This window comes from Alligator mississippiensis, chromosome 12, assembly GCF_030867095.1.
Source record: "Alligator mississippiensis isolate rAllMis1 chromosome 12, rAllMis1, whole genome shotgun sequence".
NCBI classification, from domain to species: domain Eukaryota; kingdom Metazoa; phylum Chordata; order Crocodylia; family Alligatoridae; genus Alligator; species Alligator mississippiensis.
This window is the reverse complement of record NC_081835.1, coordinates 63,668,992-63,691,008: the sequence shown is the minus strand read 5'-3', so window position 1 is coordinate 63,691,008 and position 22,017 is coordinate 63,668,992. Positions and strand designations below refer to the sequence as shown.

General features: G+C 43.1%; 1 protein-coding gene across 5 annotated transcripts in view; it reads right to left on the bottom strand.

Annotated features, from left to right (window-relative positions):
• The window catches only part of NACC2 (NACC family member 2), an 80,336-nt gene that overhangs the window by 28,524 nt on the left and 29,795 nt on the right, over positions 1 to 22,017 (bottom strand). Inside the window, exon 1 of one of the 5 annotated variants that reach the window (XM_006269632.4) lies at positions 20,020 to 20,161. The exons of the other annotated variants lie outside the window; for them this stretch is intronic. The gene's annotated coding sequence lies outside the window, so the exon portion shown is untranslated. Of the gene's footprint in view, positions 1 to 20,019; positions 20,162 to 22,017 lie in introns of those variants that run through there. 5 annotated transcript variants of the gene reach the window in all.

Sequence of the window (22,017 nt, the reverse complement as noted above, 5' to 3'; positions counted from 1 at the left end):
GGGGGGCGGGGGGGTGGAAATAGGATCAAAACCTCCGTTTGTATCTGCTGTAGCTCAAGCTTTTACCAAGTCAAATCTCCACGGCAGTGCATAGCATCTAAATGAATAGGCCGGATGCAGATTACCATTCAGGCTGCTCTCTGCAATGAATAGAGCCCTTTGATTAGGGACCTGAAGTAAATGCCAGTTTCAGACCGAAGCTTTAAAAACAGAGAAATATCAGTGCCAGAGGAATGCTCTCAGTGTTGGTACAAGACAGACTTTTGATGAGTCACTGCAATGCAAACAAAGATGGCAGAAATACTGTACTGTATGCTGATGAAATGCTTAGTGGTGCCACGGCAACTGAGACAGGTTTTAAATTTATAGTGCAGTTTTGCATATGAATTACGCTGTAAACTGCCTCCTCTGCCATCTAGTACATCCAGAGTGTCAAAGCATTTAAACTATTCCAAACAGTCTGCAGAGCTGGCGCTGCTGCTGTTTAACTCCTCCAGCGTGAGCAAGAAATTAGTCAAAGGAAGCACATATATTCCAGAGAAAAAAAAACCTCAACCCTCCCTCCCCAACACCAATGGAAAAAAGAAAAAAAAAAAGGCTTCTCATTCCTCCGCCCTGCTTCAACTCCTCTCTCTCTGCCCCGCAACTGCAGCTGCAGGGTTTAAAACCTGCACAAAAATCTCCCTGAAGGCAAACAGCTAAAAGCAAACAGACCTGGGGATGCCCAATTCTGTATGAAACGCAGAGCGTCCTAAATGTAGACAGAGCAACATTCATGATGTTATTCTCCCCCCTCCCTGCAACCAAACCCATTCCTTAACACACAAGAAAGCCTTTCAAATACAGGAAAAATGTTTACCCCTTGGGGAAAGCTTCTATCAGGCTGTGGCTGAATCCACTAAAAGCAAATCCATTTGCTTAAGTAATGAAATCCTAGTCACATTGTCTCCCAGATTCCGATTTTAAATTACCCGAACATTTATTGAGTATGTTTACTGCTTTTTCTGGGAAAGGGGGTGGGGTCTTGCTTTTCTTGCTCGTCTCCTGCCCAGATCATTTTTGTTCCAATTAACACTCTCTGGTCTATTTGAATAGTTTGGCTGATATGATGTCAACACAGTTCACATTTCACAACTTAAAAGAAAAAAAAAAAAGACTGGAATCAAGATACCTTCAGTCAAGAATGACATCACTGAACGCCAGTGTGGACGTCCCTGCTCGATCGCTTCCTACCTCCTGCGTGCACCCCTCGGATTTTACTGCTCCAGAAATGTATATTTGCTGCATTAAGCTCAGCTCTGTAGAAGTAGAGGGAACTGCTGCCACTTCGGAGACTATAGGGCTGGAAGTGTGCCTGGCTTTCCTTTTCTTTTCCAGCAAAAGACACTAACACATTTACTTTACATCTCACAGGACCAGCAACCTTATAACAGCACTTGGCAGTCCTGTAATCCTTTCAGCCGAAGATCTCAGAGCATGTTGCAAATGTTTAACAATTTATTTCCAACACAATTTGCACTGGGCAGGTTTGCTGATGAGGTAACTATGGCATAAAGATGTCCAAGATCGCAGTACGATGTACTGTTGGGACTAGATGCCACAACTTATGAAACTCCTGGACTCAACTCGGTATTACCACTCTTCCTTGCAAGGTTGGTCCATTATTTTACAGTTAAATAAATCCTATCTGGATTTATGTCTGGAGAAACTAGATTCCCCCACTCCAGCTGTCTTCCCTAAGACCATGAAGAGTAACACACTGTACTGTGGAAATGCTTGGGATTAAGTTCTCGTAAAAGCTCCGCTATTAACCGGCAACCTGAACCCAAGGAAGCAAAACTGCTAGCCTTGACGTTTCTGCTCGAACCTCAGTTCTTGCTAGAAGAAACCTCAGCAATATCAGCTCATGAAATGGGTCTCAGTGGATCATATCAAAAGCAGGGATCTCTAGCAAATGAAAGCAAACCCCCAAAACGTACCAGGCAACCTCCTAAGAAAGAAACTGCTGCTTGATGGAAAGCCAGCCTTGGGTCAAGAAGGGTTTTTCTCTCTTTTCTTTGAGGAATAGTTCCCTCAGATGTACGAGAGGCAGCAGATGGTACTTTTTATTGCACGCTTATCACAATCCTCCTGTTTCTGAAAATTAGACCTTGTAATTTGGATGGAAAGAACTAAGGGCTCTTGGTCTTCTCCAAGGCCTCCATCAAGAGGAACGTCCCAGCAGTGCGGCCGACGAGCGCTGCCTGCTTTTTCTACCACAAACGCCTGCTCTCGATTGGGACACCAGACAAACAGATGCTTCTACACAGAAAACTTAAGGAACTCAAAACGCAGGACCGTTTTATGAGAACTTGGAGCAGTCTCCTTCAAAACGAATGGAGTACAAGTCCGACTGGAGTACTGTATTTAAAAACTCACATTTCCAAGTAACTTTTCTTCAACTACCATGCTATTCACCCACCTGCATCTTTTCTATCTACTACAACATCGGATGGAACTAGTTTCTTTTATTGCTACAAAATAAACTAAGCTAATATCAACATCTTACATGGAAGTCCAGAAGAGTATCTTCTACAGCAAACAGGCTTAAAAGTTTCAACCTACCTTTAAATCAAAAGATTTGCCACCTCCGATAAACGTTGCATTGAAATGAAAAATGTGTTGATGCACTTTCCCTATCAACGAAGAAATAAAGCCAGGAAGAGCACACGTGATTATTTCATGCAATGAAAGTCATGCCGGTCCAAGATCTATTCAAGTCCTCGACCAGAATCAAAAGAGCACAGCTACACCAAGAGATTATTGGCAGATTTGACCTCAAATCTCCCATGAAAACAGCTGGAAACTAAAGCCTTATCCTGTTGGAAGGCTTAGAAAACAACTGAGAAGCTTGGACTTCCAGTAGTATGCTTCATATGGTATTCATGTCTTGCTAGGATGATTCCTAAGGGATCCCACATTAAAAATCGCATCATCCTGATTACCAGCTTGCTTTCTCTCCAAGTCTCACGCTACATTAGCAGCTACTACTCTCACAAACCACTGGTTAGGGATCAGGCTTTCAGTTGGTAATAAAGCGATTGTTTTGGCCTTTTGATTTTTCGGGAGATACAAAGTGCTGAAATAACATTCAAATGAGTTGCAGCAGAGAGCAAGATGGTAATCAGGATACTATTTGAGGTCCGAATGGTTCATGACCTGCCAAGACTAGAAGCATTTTAGCAAAACCTAAGCTGTCAGCACCAAAACCATCTTCCAAGTGCTAGTTCTGGCCCAATTCTTGCCAAAATAGTTTTTGCTCCCTATTTTTCCTTCTACTTTTTAATCCAATTGGTTGGCTGACAAATACAACAGAGCAATCATGTAAGAGTGGAACAGGGGAAGGAAGGGGAGGAGAGGGAACCTCTACGCTACCTGACCTTTTGCAAGTTTAAGTAAGCAGTGTGACTTCCCGATAAGCATGATATGTCCTCACAGCTGAGATGTTTAAACCTAATGTTTCCCCCAGTAAAGCTATTCTATAAACACTTTGCAAACAGAAGACCGTGGGGTACTTTAAATGGCCTACAATTTGGAGGTTTGGGTTACAGCCTATTAGCCTTGCAAGCGCTCTGTGCCGACTACAGAAATGGCTTTCAATGTAAATTAGGATTCACAATACTACACCCGACTAAGCTTCTCCATGAGAAGTCCTAGAGATTGTGAAGGGCCCATATTATTTCACCTTCAGACTGCCATAAGAAAAAGCCTCTTAGGCTAAACTTTCTTTTAAAGGGTCAGATCAAGACAACCCCTCCCTGCCACATTTTTGCTTAAACGGGAGAAGTTCAATTAAACTGGAATTTTTAATAATACTAAAGAATGAAGATGGGCCACATGTCACCTGAAGAGGTTAATTTATTTTCTCATTTTTAATAATACTAAAGAATGAAGATGGGCCACAAGTCACCTGAAGAGGTTAATTTATTTTCTCGCTGGAAGCCTCTTGGAGGGGACTTCTGAGGATCTACCAAGACAAATTCTACATTAAAATATATTTTCACAAGAGGAAGGCCACATCCCTAGTCTCAACATGCTCATAAAAGGGTTAGACATTATTTGACCTAATGGCAACCTTCACAGGTTTTGCAAGCATCTCAGACATGCCCCACTGAAGTTACTACTGTTTCAACACCATAGATTTTCTCCTTCTAAAAAGGTAGGGGTTTTATTTTTTTGAATGCCCAAGTGATCTGGACTAAAAAAAAACAAAAAACCCCCAACCAAAAAAATTATTCACCTAGAACAAGATGCTGCCATCACAGCTCCCTTAAGAGTAATCAGAAGTAATTAGATAATTTATTTAAATTGTCTTTTCCTTAGACAACCTACAAAAAAGCTCGGCGACCTAACAAAAACACCGGCGTGATTATTTTAAAATAAAGGCCCACGTCATAAGTGCCTTTCTTCAAAAGCAAGGTGTGCTAAAAAAGCAGCCGGACTTGTGAAAAAGAAAAGATTTAGTGATCCTCAGAGGGCTATAAACAAAGCTCCGCAGAAAGGGCTTTCACCACTATCCCTAAGCAAAACTCTCATCAAAAGCAAATAGCTGAGAAGTTCTGCCCTTGAAGGCCCCACTGGGTCAAAAGAAACTTCCCTTTCTTCTGTAAAAGAGGAGAAAGAAAGAAAATCACACCCTTGGATTTAAGGCTGCTAGGGGATTTCTAACATGGAAGCTGCACATCAGAAAGGAACAATAGCAGCAGCTTCTAAAGGGAGGAGAAAGAAAAAAAAAAAGCAGAATTCCTTCTGAAAACAGCCGTACAGGACTGCTCAGAGCTGGGCACCAAAATCTCTTCTGGATCATCCCTCAAGACAATTAAGGGCATCGGGAGTGTTCGCATGCTCCTAAATTCCCCAGGTAAATCCACAGGGAAATGGAGAGGTAGTTAAGGAGAAGAGCCGAACACAGCCCATCTCCCAGGCCGGCTGTCCTGAGGACGTCCAGCTTTGCTAAGGAGAACTGGAACAGCTAGCTCGCTGTGGGACTCGCTGGCTAAGCAATACTGTCCCAGCACCTGACCAGTATAAAACTCTGGTGGAAAAAATATATACTTACAATTTTGATCTGTGGGACTGCCAATGCCAAAGTATCTCCGCCATGAATGCCATGTGGTTTGCACAGGCGTGCATGCATGTGTGTGTGTGTGTGAGTGTATCAGGGGAAAAAAAGAAGGTAAAAGATAAAACTTTCCACCATTACTAAATAATAAAGAGCATTACTTACTAAAAATGCCCCCCCCCATTAGAACTGTCCATGCGTCAGAAGTCGCTAGGGGTACCTGTGGCTTAAGTCCCACGTGTGAACAGTACAGATGCCTTACTGGCATTTACTTCATTTAATGCCAGCCCTGCCGGGAGAAGGAAACCCAAGCTAAGTTTAGTAATCAAAGTAACACTCGTATTGACATTCATTTTTGTTCTGCAGCCTTTCTTTCTCTAGCTCCAAGGTGTGTATTTCCAAAACTCTGCGAGTTGAAAGCAGTAGCCAATGCTAAGAAACCGTATTTTTAGTGCAGCAGCCAGTGGCAATTGGAGAGCAGGATTCATTCTGGTTTGGTAAAATAGGAGAAACTAAAATTTGCAAAAATGAGTACTCTGCATACAACAGAGAGCACAGTGCAGCTAGGGAACACTTCTGCTTGGTTTATGATTTTTAAAAGTTAGCACAGAAAGGAGCCATTAGATATTCACATACCCAGTCTCGGAGGAAATGGGGGGGGGGGGGGGGGGAGATGATCATGTTAATGAAATTAATGCTGGTAATCCAGCCTAAGAAAGTGGGCACAAATCCTGCACTGAAGAAGCCCAATATAACGGTCTCGGGGAGCTCTCTTTTTGAAATGACAAAGCCCTCCACAGCAGCAGTCTCCGACACCCATGCATTAGATTTACAAGGCAGCTGTCATACTGCAAGGTGAGTCACTCTCAGAGCCTCAATGAAACACTAGTGCTCGAGGTCATAAACTCCAACTGGATTCTGTCTCAAAAAGTACAGTCATTCAATCACAGCAGAGCATGTTATTTCCATTATTTTTAATTGATTTCTCCCCCTTATTCACCACAGATTTTTAAGAGCCTATCAAAGCAAGGACAAGCAAATCTGGAAAACACACCGTTTCATTTTTGCAGGTTGTTACGAGAGAGATGGAGGGAGAGGCACGGATATCAAAATTAAATACAAGTATTTTGCAAAATTTAAATTTGTTGCCATCTAATAAAAGCTCTAAGACCCAAGCTAACTCCCATCCCTAAGAATTACCGGACAGAACGCTGTATACCATACCATGCTTCTTTTCCTTTTTCCCCCCCCCCCTTTTGCAAAAAATGTGCATTGCCTGCATTCCATTACAGACATTAATTCATATCCATAACACATCAAAAAGACAAGTGTCACGCTGAATTTTATTATCCTCGCTCCTCCTATACAACAGCATTTGCTAGCAGTATATAACATGCATGACTCAGTTCTACCATCATGGCACTAACACAACAGAAAGCCTTAAAATAAGTATACGTCTTAAAAGGTCAATTAAAAGAGCTTACAAAACATCAGACGGTGCTTCTTGCTAGAGCTCATTACCTAGTATGGTGGAGCTGCCTGTGTGTTTTTTTTCTTGTGCAAGTTAGTCTGTGAGTCAGCATTAACACACATGAGAACATCAGGAATACTGCCTAGTTCTGATGCAATGGAGGTTGTAAAAAAAAAAAAAAGCACTCTCCGTTTGGACAGGAGCCTGTAATTCAATTGCCTTTACTTTTCAATTACTGCATAGTCTACCGTTACCAAACTGCATAAAAGAAGGGAACTTTGCTTACAGCTTGGTCTCAAATTAATGACTTCTTACTTTTGGCTACAGTTTATTCTCTCTGTTTAAAAAAAAAAAAAAAAAAAAAAAAAAAAAAGCAGCTAGGCATAATATAATTAACCCTTCAAGGGCAGCAATCTCTTTGAGGCTTTTAAGACCGTCTCTTTTTGTACTGTTTCCAGTGGCAGAGGATGACGCTGCCAAAAAAGTTTTGGCCAGTGAAAGCATTTGTACATTAAACTTTTAATGCTCTATAAAGTCATGCTGCAATTGCAACTGAGCTTGATTGTTAATGGAAACATAAGCTCGCCTTTAAAGGGTCACGTAAGGAAAAGGTACGTTCTGCAGGAATATTAACTCTGGGTTTCCAGCGTCGGGAGCCATTTGCACGAGAGCCGCTCCTCCAGCTGCCATGGCCAGAAAGGCATCTCAGCACGGTGCAACCCGGGTGCAACCCATGCCGAATAGCTGGCAAGCACCTGAGGAACGTCAGCGCTTTCCACCCACAAGATATTATAAAGGCCTTTTTATGACACACCTTGAGTATAAAATTACAGCAACTTGGCGAATCACCATATGAAGCTTATTATAACAGCGCTAATTACAACACCTTTTTATACACATCCAAATGTTTGCCTCCAAGGATGGTATTTTTAACCGAGTGTGGGATGAAATATTGGCATTACAGTACAGACATTTGGCTCATGTGAATCACTTTCTACTGATTTGGGGGGATGGGGATACAACTGAAAAACCTCCCCGGCTGCAGGCTGCATGTAGAGCTTGTATTCTGTCAGACCATCACAAAATACTTTTTAAGTTTCTTTTAAAAGCCTGTCTACATCCTAATGATGGCTGAACATGTGCAGAGAGGTTAGGGCACTTGCCAATCACATGAATAACACAACACGGGAGCCCTGAACTCTTAGTCCTCTAATAACAGATGACATTGCTTGGGGTAAGCGGTACACTTGAGCTCACGTATGCGTACAAGAGAGGGACATTAAGTTTCCCATCCCCCTTTATTGGGGCAGGGCACTGGAAGGATCTCAACAGAGGTCCTTGTATATTATCTGTGTTAAAGGACCAAGGCAAAAAAGGCAAGGGCTAAAGAAGGGAAGTCACCTGTACGTTTTGAATCCTGACTTTCCTCTCCTTCATACAAAACTCTGTGCTTTGCATGTGGTCTTGACCTTCCTGATGTACATGCTCCTCACCGACAGATCACGGCGGTTCCACCAGCGTTTCAGCGCAGAAACTTTCAAGCCATTCAAAGCACCGCATACAGGGTATTCTTGACGGGCACCTTCAGTTTTTCAGACTCTCACAACTACCTCCAACAAACTTTTAGGGCTCTGAGTGGCATGCCACACATGCCACAGCAAAAGTGCTGTTGCCAAGAAAGGGATACCAAACAACATAAAAGGGGAAGGAGAAAGCCCAAGCTCGAGGTCCACAGGTGCACTTAAAAATAAGGGATATTTTTATACTGAGATCTGATCTACCTTTTTGTACCAAGTGGTAGAAAAAACCTTGGGAAGTGGAGGAGTGGTGAAATCACTGGTTTTTTGATTTCATGTTGTAGGTGGAGAGACTGCATACAGCGATCTGACCTTATATGGAAAAAAAACCATGTGTACTTTTACAGATTATTGAGCACAAAAGTATGAATCCAGTAAAATCATAATACCAGTTTCAATGTTACATATTTCAATTACATTTTTGTAGGAAAAAAAAAATCAGGCTGATGTTAATTAAATCTCAACAAGCATTCACACCTCCCACAAGACTAGGTTCAATTCCACCCAAGCACAAGGGTCAATCTGAAACCAGCTCAATCCTCAAGTTTTCCTTAACCGTAGGACACTCAGCTACACATGAGCAGAGTTTTGGGGGAGGAAAAAAAACGAACTGCACCCGGGCCAAGTCCTCATGTGCCAAACATCTCAGCTGCTACAGAACCACTTGACAATGTTTCAAAAGAATTTAAGCGCTGTTTTGAATACTGCTGACAATCTTCCTCATCCAAATTTGTAATTTAAATACCTTAAACTTGAAAAGCGCTCTTCCCTGGGGCATATTTAACTCCCCCTGACCCCATTCTGCATGAAAAGTCAGGTTTTCCACAGCGTCTTCATATTTTCTAGCTCATCCTTGAAGACTGAATCCTACAAGCTGCTGGGTGGGGTTGGACTCTCATCTGTATTAGACCCCCCGATTGCTACGGTGCATGCTGCCACACAGAAGCGTGCCCACACGCGGGAGCTTGCAGGATCAGGGCCAAAGCATTGGAACTGTAACCATTCCAAAATACGTTCTCCAAAGCACGTTTTCACCTATAAAACACTAGATATCCGAAGATCTCCAAGCACTTTAATATTAGTGAGCCCTCTCCTTGCAACTCCTTTAGGACAGCCCTTTTAATCAAAGGACCAGAAGGGACCTGCAAGATCACCAAATCCAGGATGGATGGATGGATGGATGGATGGATGGATGGATAAAGAAGTTAAGTGAGTGGTCCAAGTACACACAAAAATGTGTCCTGGGCTTCCTCTTTTATGCTAAACAGTTGATAACATTCTCTGAAATGACTATGATGTGCCTGTAAGCCAAATACTATGTCGATGAGTCCAACTGGAGAGAAAGAGCAAATGAAACGTCTCTGGGCTGTGTGCACGAAGCAGTTCCGTTTTGCCTGAAACATGTTTAAGATTCCCTTCCAGTACTGCAAAGCACCTTGAAAGGTCGACAAGCACTTTCATATTCTCAGATCCATCTACAACACTGCAGTAGATGAAACGGACTGACCTATACAAGAACTGAAACAGTCTCTGTGAAATAATCCATCAACACTCTGTTCTAGCTGCAGCAGTGTTTGTCATGGGCATATATGAAAATAGCACCTACCTATTGCAGCTGATCCAGGGCTCGATATGTTTTAAATAATGGCCATGTTCTCATGGGATGTAACCAAACACGGAATAAATAGCTGCAAAGCAGGGGAGACAGCACACAACATAAAATACGCCCATATTAAAGTGCGTGCAGAGCCTGTGCCCATTACTGAACTCATTAAAGACAGTGATACTTTGTAACATGCTCTAATCTTTAATATTCATAGCTTAGCTCATTTGCATACCATGCCATAAATAGTTGAAGCAGAGGTAAAACACAAAGCGCTCTACTTGCATTTCTAATTATGCCTAAAATCAAATGTAAATCACAACACATCCAAGATACAGAAAATATTAAATTTGCTGTCTCTCAGTTGAGTCTTTAAAAAAAAAAAAATCCAATTATCTGCAAAAGAAAGAATCAAAGAGGCTTATGAGGATGTGTGCAAGGATGGTATTGTCTTAAGTGGCTAGTTAACTTGGTCCTGCCATAACCCTGGTGAGAAGGAGAAATAGGTAACAAAGCAGAATTCAATTGCCAGCTGCTGGTCTCAGATCTTTGGGCTGGAGGTCTCCAACGTGCCCACATTTACACCACCATGCTACCTGTGCTATTGGCATTTGCAGCATTGGCTGCTAACATCTAGTTTGGTCGCAAGAGGACCATAAAGGAAGCTGGCATGTTCATATTAAGATAGGACTGCTCAATCCTTTCCTGTAAACAACATGGCTGTATCCTTGCCAAATTTCATCAGCCTGCTCACGGAAACAAAGAGGTTTCCCAATTCTGCTTTTCAGTTGTATCCTTTGGTGAACCCAGAGCAGTCCACCTCAATATTCACTGACCCAGGAAAAAAGAGCAACACCCCACACTTCCCAGGCAGAACTGGAAAGTAGAGATGGCTTGTGCCATTTTTAATTGCTTGTACCTTCTCCCACCCACTGCCACGGCCCCGTTATCTGACGTACGGCATTTACTGCACGAATACTACTAGCTGCAAAAGAAAACAGAGGAAGTTTAGGTATAGAAGACCTGCAAATCTTTCCTCAGTTCCCAAAAGTCTTTTTCTGCCAAGAGGAAAACCTCCTTCTTGCCTGCCATATAGATTGCTCGCCTAGCACGAGGACACGGCTCAAACCAGGGAGTCTGCTAAAAGGGAGGAAAGTTAAAGCAGCTCAGTAACTCAGAGTTACAACTCTTATGTCTCTCGTCAGTCCCAAACATGGTCCAAAGGGCAAGAAGTGTGCAGCCACATACAAGCTACGACAGGGATCTCCATAATTTTGTCTAGAGGCCTTGGATATACACATTCAATCTGAAGGGCTGGGAGCTGGAGTATGTAGAGTGCCACAGTATTCAGAGCATAATACCATCTTCCAGGTGAGAAAACCCCACTGCAGGTGCTCTAGAGGTGCTTCCAACTGCTATTCTGCTTCGTATTTCACGGTGCTATAGTAGTTAAGGATTGTCATCGACCGTCAGTGAGTCCCTTCATCCACCAGCAGCCAGCACGCAGTTCATCTTAACATCAACTTTAAAAAAAAAAGAAAAAAAAAAAAGATGGAGAAAAAAAAAAACGGTACTTCTCAGTACCAAGCTGAACTGCAGCTGCTAATTTAACCTTGGGATTTGAAAAAAAACAATAGCAGCCTTTCTCTTCGGGACAGCTGGGAGCTTTATCTTAAGGTAAATTTGAAGAACCGAGTGGAATTCGGGCTTTTGCTCAAGCTTTAGAGATTCGAAGGCTGCCAGCGTGGAATTACAGACTCACGCAAAAGGAAAACTCTTAGGTGAAAAGTTAGTCCTAGAAATAGAAGAATTATCTACTTCCTCCCAGAAATTTCAAGCGGCTAAACCTGGGTTCACTGCAATCAGGCTTGTTTGCAAGAGGTGATCTGGGGGGAGAGAGGGATCTTGCACCAACAGTTCAGTGGTTTTAAGCCCCGAGTGCGATGGGCAGAAAACTGCTTACACAGATTACTGAGACCCCACAGAAAAAAACATGTTTGATTTTAACCCTCGAATTCTTCTGCATTTTTCAATCTCATCTTTTCACTGAGCAGGCAGCATACTTTTCTGGATGGGCTGACACTCGGGCCTCGCCCTCTCATGGGAGCGGATCAACCCCCCGACTAAGGGCTGGAAGTAGAGAGTGCAGAGCTCAGTTAATAAATGCTGCAGGTGCCTACCAGCTAAAAAAACAAGTTCAATATGGAGTCTCCAGCTGGACAAGTACGCTGCCCAAAGGCAAAGTTTGGATTGTCTGAACAAGGAAAACTAAGATGCACATCTGAGACATAAAATGCTTCTGCAGAAAAAAAACGAAATGAAAACCTATTAATAAATCAATCTACCATCAACTTCTCTCTCTCTGCTGGAGATTTTTTTTTTGTGGGCTGGTAATAGTGTGGCTAAGAGGTTTATTGGACTGGACAGGACTCCAGTCATTATGATACGGTAGGTTCAACTTCCAAATCAACCCCAAAGCTGTTGTTTTCAATGGAGGAAACACAGGACTTCAAATGAGAAGATCCAGATTTTACCCCTAGTTCTACTCCTGCGTGACTTCAAGACATACAGGTGCGATGAGATGCCACATAGTTTTACCCTTTAATGTTCCTCCTTTGCTGGTGATGCAAGCCTTTCTATGTGTAAAGCAGTACGAGATCCTTGGACGGAAACCGCTGTTAGCACCATCCTCTCAATGGCATTATTTTTCTTTAACAAGCTAACTCCTTTATCAGGCACAGAGGGTGCTGATTGCATGGAAGGCCAAGAACATCATCACTAACTGGATTTTTGCTTAAGAGTGCCCTTGGAGCCATCACCCACCCCCATCTCTATGTAAAGCATACCTCCCCTCACCCCCCACAAAGAAAACTCCAAAAAAACACCAAATTTCCTTGATGACTGAGACCGATATAACTTAGTTACAACCCTATGTCCGCAGCCCTGACCACAGAGTGGCAATTCTGTCTTCCTTGCTATGCAGGAGCACAGGGTGCTCCCACTGCAGCCCTCTAATAACAGCACACTTCCACTGGAAAAAAGCTCACAACCGTCTTCTCCGTGTCCAAAAAACACACGTAGGGAGTTCAATATAAAATCTATTTTTTTTTTTTTTTTTTAAACAGAGTGAGTGAGTTCAAAGTTCCAGTTAAAGGAAGTCAAATCAGCCAAAAGGCAGGGGGTAGGGCAAAAAGCCCAAACGAACAACTGAAAACACCATCTAGATGACCGATCAAGGTGAAGGAGAGATGGTTTACTGTTAAACTACTTTTTGTAACTTTTTTCACTTTCCTTTATTTTACCACAGAGACTCTTAGCAATATATATCCACTCCCTTGTGCACCAGGCTGTAATTTTAGGCTTTGGCGAGTGGCTGTACTCCAGTAAGAGTGTACTTTGCAGTCATCTAAACTCAGACTGATTCAGAGGAAAAAGCTAAATATTACCAAAGGGAGAAAGGCAATCAGATTTTCAAGTCAGACTACTATTGAATCCATGCAATAGAATCACTATCACTATGTTTTCCTGTCTCAGGAAAGATGTAAGAGACTGCTGAGAATGAAATAGCGAACAAATAAATCTCACAATGGGTTTCTTCTCTTTTTCTACTTATGTTGCGTTCCCAGGACACGGACACCTCAGCGATGGTTAAGTTGGGAGACTTTTCTCCTTTCGAGTCACCCCAGCATTTGATAATACAATTATCATTAATATACCCTCTTCTGAGATTCCTGATTCAATTTCAATTAAAATACAGTCAAAACGGCCATCATTTAATCTAAACTGCTTTTTAATAATTTCCACCTTGAAGAAGCTGTACAGGATTATTCACATGAAACTGCAAAAGGTAAGTGTTTACTTTTTTCAGTTAATACAATCTGCATTTAGAGAGAAGTGAAAGCAACCTACTCATAGTGTGCAAAGCTTTTTTACTGTTCGTATGTACCCTGGCATTTTGCCCAGACCTATTTTTAAGCCCATTTACTAGAAATCCCACAAATTAAAGGAAATACGGATAATGTTGTAAGAATCCTTTGGGCCAAATAAAAGCTACACATAATTTTCCTTGTGCACCAGAGTAAGATCCTTAACCACAAAAACCAGATTTCCCCAAAGCTCTTTTGCAACAGTAAGAGAATCTTGTTTTGTAAAAAGTTGCTTTGATTCACTACTGGATTACGAGGAATGATGGCAGACACCACTGCTTAGCTGAATATGCCTTTAAGCCAAAACTGTAAAAGGTAATTACTGTTATGAAACAGAAAGGTGTTAAAAGAACACAAATAAGCTAAACATCTATGGTTCTTGAATGGTTATTATTAATGACAGCAGGACATGCAGAAAGTGCTCATACAGGGAAGCTTTAAAATGTTATTTCTCTCCACATAGGAGACCGTCATCTATTTTTATTTTCTAGTTTCTTTCAAAATGTAAGCTAACAGCGCTCATAAAAGGCTAATAAGCACTAAAGCATACTACAGAGCAGCACTGCTCTGCGCTACCTCTCAGACCGCTTGCCCCACTTTGGCCCAGCTCTCCTGGCCTTTCCAATACTGAGGCCACAAGACAAATTGTACCTCATCTTCTGCATTGCTATTCCCCCCCCAAATTGCAGATAATGAGCCCACCTGATTGTTTCACTTGCATGCAAGGCCAGGACTTTATGTCCGGCACCGGTTTAATGCACCCTTTTGGGTCAACCAGTTCTCTAGACTGAACAAGAGTTGTAACCAGGACCTTTTCTTCTCTCTGTAGCTGCCGCGGCAGGCAAACCTAGGGTCTAGGCATCACACAGAGGATTGGTACGAACGCCACGTGGCTTCCCAGTCAGTTGGATGTGCACGAATCCAGAAGCGGTTAAAATAAAATATAGGGTGAGACTGGTGCACAACAGCAACCATTATGACAGGCCTCGACATCATAGGATGAGGTAGCGCTGCATCACCTTGTTCTGACGGGGCGCAGTGAAAAGATCACGGAGGGAAACATTGTTGAAAGGGCCTATTTCAAGGAAGGGTAATCCCTGGTGCTCCCCACCCCTGGTTTTATAAATACCATCCCTTTCATCTGGCCACAGTGCAGGATTATGAGCAGGGAGAGAAAGAGGAATTGTAAGCTGTGGTCCCTCGTCCCCTCCCTATTTTTATCTCTTATTTACGAGGCATCCCAGGGCCACTGTATGTCTCAAAGCAGATGGAGCTGAAGTATGGAGCAGCGGCAGCTTTGGGGTTGGTAAGGCTGCTCATAGTGAGGTGGGCATCAGCAGGGCATTGGGGGACCTGACGGACATCCTCAGAGCAGGGAGAGGGCTTGCAGAGGCAAATTCGGGTGCAGCTTGGTCAACGTGCCAGCCGAGCAGCGACCGTCTTCTGAAGTCAGCACTTCAGTAGTCAGCCTCTGATCAGCACACCCAAACTCATTTTGCTCATGTGACAGAAGTCAAATTACAAGCAATAAAGTCCTTGTCTTTCCTTTGCCCTGGCTGCTTGCTTTCCTCTGCATTTTGGGGCATAGTTTGCCACTGTAACACGACTCATAAAGTGCCAAGTGTATGCGAGAGGCAAGGACGGTTGTGGGTGATCACTTCTACTATGCCAACTGTGTGTTTGGGACTATCCCAACCGTGCAGCTGGTCCAATAAAAGAAATGACCCACAACAATCCCTGCTTCTTGCCCAATTCCTGGACCACAATGGCTACAACATCAGTCCAACACTACCTAGTACATTGTAAAACACTAGCAACCCACTGTACTGCTAGGCCCTTCCCCTTTTGGTTTGGGTTAGTGGTTTGGGGGGAGTAATTTAGAGACAAAACTCTCTCAGACACCAAAAGAAGTCATGCATTGTACCAGGAAAAATCATTTTATCGCAACTGTAAAAAAAACACTCTCCAAATCTCTAGCATATGAGAGGCCAGGCTACAGAGTCCTTAAGCGAGAACTGGGCAGGGCTGATGTGCACAATCAAGAGAGTCCTACAGAAACTTGTGACGAATTTTAGTAAAGGATATATGAAGTGGTTTAAAAAAAACAAACCCTTGCTTTTATGCACATAACATGATATGCATCCATGCTGCTTTGCATATGTGGCTCTGTCTCAGAGGCCTTAACTGATAGGCAATATTGTGCTCATTTTCTCTAGGCGAGTGGTTTCGTTGACTAAGTAACGATCAGATTTCCTGCCTTCAGGTCTGTCTGAGTGAGCTCTGCAGAAGTGAAGGTAAGGGGGAAGGAGGCCTCACCTGCTCTCCCATACAGTTACCTGGTCACTTCTGTTTGCAAAGCACATGGGCAAGGCTGGTGCAGCTTTCAGTACTCAAAATGAGGCATGTGTGCACACTGCCCACAGTCCAAACATGCCATATATTGGGTTTGGCCTTCCTGGTAACTCAAACAACAAAACAAGCCACAGACAAAGCTTTTTCCTCAAACTATGCCACTGCGAGAGCTTTCCTGCAGAACCGCCTCTGTCCTTATCCCTTGCCGTCTCAGCCTTGGAGGGAGCCCCGGACCTCTTCCACCCAGCTCTGTTACAAGACCTGCTTGCCAGCATGGGTTGACATCGCCCAGGGGTTGGCAATGTTTTTGGGCAGAGTGCCAAAAACACCTGCAACTTCAATTTGTAAGATGTTGGCATGCTGAGGGCGGATGGCAGGGGAGCCATGAGGGGCCCGATCCTTGTTGTGGCCGTGTGGCCCCAGCCCCTGCCCCGCCATCCACACAGAGGCATGCGTGTCAAGCAAAATGCCTTCAAGTGCCCGTGCCGGGGGTTGCCTACCCCTGCATAGCTCTATTCCTGGAGGCTGAAGGGCGAGGGGGTCTGCAAAAGTGTCCTCCATTCCTAGTAACTGCCTAATAGAGGTTATAATTGCCATCAACAAGAATTTCCAAGCTTTACCCACAATCACATCAGAGATTTTTCAGTCTGGAGTCACTATTTTGAGCAAAACAAACATAACTGCAACACCTCATCAATAAGTTAAAATAAAGAAAGGAGTATTTACAGCATCTGCGTATGAACATTTCCACCAGAGACCTTGGGAAGAGAGAGAAAGAGTGCGCGTGCGAGAGGTGCGTGCATTCAAAATCTCACCAAGTGAATTTGGCAATAATTCACATCGGTACATTTTGGTGGGTTCAAAGATAATTTAGCAACCAAATACATATTGCACTAAAATTCATAAGATGTGTGTCAGTAAGAGCAATAATTGTGGTTAGTTCCCTTGGGTGGGGGATAAGGCAAAGGGGCTTCTTTCCAAAAGGCTCTGATGCAAAGTGAAGCAACAGTCAGTGAACTCGACTCATTCACTGTAGTTCATCCCCAACAGTCACTTAAAATGTCTTTCTTAGATACATTTCAACTTCCTTTCAAAAAAGAAAATAATTATGCAGGGGAAATTAACAGTTTTTCTGCTCCGCAAATGCATAGATCAGAACAGTTAGACACAACTTTGGGATCTTCTCCAAAATTTATGTTTTGCATGAAAAGCAAATGTTTTTTTCCTGCCTGGGAAAATATTTAAACACTAAGTTTATGAAGCCAAGTCCATTTATTCCTGTTTTATGTTGCTTCTCAGATGGAATCTAATTAGCAATTTAAACAGTGGAGAAAGGATTCAGCACTGGCCAACAGCATAACCCACCGAACTGTAGCTAGGCCAACATGCGTCTCAAGTGAACAAGCAAGAGATTTTGTTCTAGCTTGCAGATCTTCCAGCCAGTGCCCCATTATCCAATTTATGCAGGGTACACAGACAGGACAGAATTAGTCCCTTACTCCCTGCCTTTCCCCAGCACACATTAATAGGACCTCATTCCCACAAGGCAAGCAGCATCAAAAGAAAGAGAAAACACCATCCAAGTCCTCTCCAAATCAAGTTTGTTCTCTTCTCTGAGGACTGAACAAATGAGGTTGCCAATACTTCCACATTAGCAGATTAAAAAACATTTTTCTTCCTTCCAGATCTGTGGTTTATTTTGGGTCGAACCAAGAACTCGACATCTCACCTCAAAGCCTGACAGGGGAAAGGGAGTAAGCAACGGTCCAATTCTTTTTCATTGAGCACCCCACTCAACTGCACTTAGCTCAGACTTGAGTAATTGCATTTTTCAGCATCACAATTCTTTTCCTGCTCATATTATTAGCAACTGCAGCGCCCGCTTCCCATATGTTAGCAAGTGTGCCTTACCTGGTGAACTGAGAGTGCTTGTTTGCACCAATGAATACTCTTACCTTCCTCAAATAGACCAATAGTACTCCAAGGCCAATATTAATTGATAACGGATGTGGCAGAAAGTGGTGAAAAGAAGTTGTAATGCCTCTGCTGTCAGGATGCTCTAGGCTGGCAGTGGGGAGCTCCCTGTTCAATTCTGTGAGCTCACACAGGCTAACAAGGCACACAATACAGCTATACGAGTAGTCCAGGAGCGAGCTGAACCAGACAAAAATTTGATCATAACACTATCCTGTCTCCAACTCCCAATGTGGCCACCTGCAACAGCAAGTGCCACAGATACTCTGCCTTTGGGTGAAAAAAGGACGAGGGGTTTCCCCTTAAATTGACATTTTCTGCAATTTAATTAAATCCCATTAAATTGAAGTCAAGCCTAGTCTTTCACTATAGGACTTTGCAAAAAGTATAGACTGAGCAACCAGAAGTGTTCTGCTTTAGCAGGCTTGACACATTAGAAAGTTCCTTGAAACTATTCAGCAAACTTTGCTACTACCCTTGTCACACATAAGTGTCAACACTACAGGACGAGGTACAACTGGAACAAGCCCATGCAAATTCCAAGCATACTGTTCATAATAAACCCACAAATTTGGACCAAGCAGCCTAATTATTTCACATCCTGAGAAAGAGCACAACTTCTGAAATGGGCCTGAGATTGCAGCTCTTTTAAGAGAACCCACTGACAGTACCTAATTTCAGATTCCTGGGCAATTTCCAAGCCTATGGGTGTGTCTACACGTTGCCATATGGCGATGTTGTTATGGCGCTGTGCTTTAGTACAGGCGGTTACCGCGCCACGTGTACGGTGAGAGTTTGCCGCTACACTGCCGTAGCGGTGCAGCATAACGAGGGAGCGCGCCGCTATGGTGACGTAGCTGGCGATCACGTGTAGACACACGGGATTGCTATGTTGCTACAGTGTGCTGTATGGCGACATGTAGACACACCCTACAAGTACTCAACTGCTTCTGTGCCATGACCCCAACCTTGCCTTATGAAGAACATGTCCCCATTCCCTATGAAGTCTCAGGAAAAATGCATGCCTAAAAGTATGCAGGGGTGTAGGTTGTGCAACTAATCTTACCTTGGTTTAGCTATGAGCATTTTTATGTGAAGGGTAATCTGTTTTCAGCCAGAATATTTCCTGTATGTACACCAGCAAGTCAGATCAAGTGACTGTAGTAAAGGGCTAATAATCACAATTATTAGCCCTTGTTTTCTATTCCCTGCTCTCACACCGACTCTCTGATCCAATGTCTAATCAAGTCAACAGGAACTCTTCAAGCATGCACAGAAATGGGCCCTGGATGACCTCATGCAAATCACTTCATTTCTCCGTGCCTCGATATACCCATTTATAAAATGGCCTATTTCGGAGGGCTGTTAGGTTAGAATTAATTAAAGGTGGTAACACATTAAGATTCTCAGATCAAGAGGTGAAAACTGGCGGTGGTCAATGAAGGAACAGAAAAGCCCTGGTGACCTTTCACCACAAAGAAAAAAAAAAAAATACGAAGAAGCCATTATCGCTGCAAAAAGCAGAAGTAAGTTTGATTTGTCTCTATTTATTTATTTTTTTCATTTTCTTGGCCAGTTAGACAAGAACTATTGCAGTTGTGAAATCCAGGAAACTTTGCTGCAACACCCTGTAATACTTATAAGGCAATTAGCCAAAAACACACACAAATAAGTTTTTTCGGCACAATTCCTACCACTTATCATTAGCCCACTTTGTTAGGAAACAGCATGTGCTGAAAGGAGTCCCAAAGTTGGGGAGTGTCACCTTGGGGCAAGGAACGGAAAAGTAGCAGCAGTATTTCCAGCTTTCTTAGTGATCGAGAACCTCCGATCACTGCACATCCGACTAGCTCCGCTCACCACAGCTGCGTGGGGTCCACGTGGAGGAATATTAATCTACCTGAGCTGAGGACATTGGGTCAGCTCCTCAAAATCTCCATACAAAGTCTGTTCATGTGGATTTTCCTGAAACTCCTCCCGCCTCTCTATACCCACAGCCATGAGCCATGGTTTACCTTGATGCTCCAGGGTACGTTTGCCAGGTTACTTCCTCCAACGCTTTTTCCATAGGCTTCACTGAGCAAGTTGCATCTCACACCGTTCTAAGTTTACACACCTCACGTTGACTACGGCAGGGGCTGAATTAGGGCAGAGCTCGGTACGTTTATAAGAAAACCCCAGAAAAGACAAGACAACTTGTGTCTTCTGGGAGGAGCACTGAAGAACAAAGGAATTATCCGGCTCAGTCTTTAGTTATCAAACAAGAAAGAACCGTTTTAATGATATGAACTTGCATGTTTGCATTTACACAGCCGCTTTGTGCTGAGGATGCCAAGGGGGGTTAGAAATGACAAGCAAGCCTTCTAAGCGTCCTTGGGATGTAGGCATCCACATAAAGATAAACTGAGGCTGTGCCTGCGCTAGCATGTTGCTCAAGGTCATGCCCCGAATCCAATGTCAGAGTCCAGATTGAAACCCAGGGCCCCTGACTGGTTTTCTGACGGCAAAAGATAATCAGCCACTACCGCATTCTCCCTGCCGCCCACACCACCTTTGGGGAACTTGGGGGTAATAATACTTCTAACAGCTATTGATGAGTCCAAAGCCTTTCACAGGAAGAAAATTGACTACTAAGCTGAAAGCGAGTCAAGTGTTTGCCTGGTTTTACTGAGAAATGAAATCCAGCTTTAAACACAGTAAATCGGAGACTATTCTGAATCACCTCTTGAATTTTTTAATGCTACTCCTGGGAGCACTGAAGGTAAATATGTTAATTTGACTTCAATCATGGGTTGGAAAAAAAGCACACTGTATTAGTTTAGGGTACCAAGTCTTAAAACTATTCATGCATTTCTGCATATTTTATACTCAGCAAATAAAGTTCCAAGGTTCTATAAAGAGGCTGAGAAATTATTCTGAGTAAGCAATAATGAGGTGTGCATTATATAAGGCTCATACTAATGGTAATTTATTATTAAAATTTAAGAGTTATAGCTGCTACATTTTAAATAGCCCTACAGCAATTTTTCTTGCTTTCCATTTTTAAAGAACATTTGGAGGGCTGGAGTTGGAGATGCACAGACCGTCTTATCCATTCTGCAGAGCATAACCATGGACTCCGGGCCGATGTCACAGGCCCTTCAGGGAAACTTTATTCTTTGATCATTCTGTAATTAACTCTTCGCAGCACACCACTGTTTCTACTACAGCGAGAAGTCACGTCCAGCTTTATTGCAGGGTAGCATGTCACAAATTACTAGGCGTTCAAATGGAGACTGTAGTCAGAGCATGCAGTTCACAGCCTGGTATTTCAAGGCAACCTCTTTCCCAGCTTGGATTTGGAAACAGAAAAATCAAAAAACTGCTACATGGCTGTATTTCTCACCATTTTCAGAGCTTTCTAGCTCATCACTCTGTCTGTGAAGAGACTCTCTTTTTGACAACCAGACTATGCTGGAAGGAGGACAGAAGTTAGAAAAAGCCAGGGGCTTAACATACTATTTTGCCATCCTGACCCATGCGAGACCACTCCCTGCTGGCTGCTCTCTTCCTGTCGCCCAGCGCAATTTAGATATTAATCATGCCATTTTAATAAGACTGCCTGACGCTGCTTCACACACCCAACAACAGTCATAACAGCAGGCTACACAAACCTCAGTAACAGAAATGATGCTGCTTTCACCCTGCCCCAGGGAAGACCTCACCACCAGACCTCGCTATCTGAAATGGCTTCCTGATCTCCAGCCTAAAATACTATCCCATTACTCCTTGCTCTGTCTGCCTCAGATCACTCCAGCAAAATGTCTTGCCCTACTTGATATTTAAAACCTTCCACTGATAATAGATTATGTTGCTGCCGCCCCCTACAAACCCACATCAAGTTGCATATATTTAGGTCTTTACTTTTCTGTTGCAAGCTTGTCTCTTCTGACCCTTTCTGTTATTCTTCTTTGCAGCCCTTCAACTTAAAGCAGCCTCTTTTTTATATTAATTGGTCCAGTAGTACTACAGTG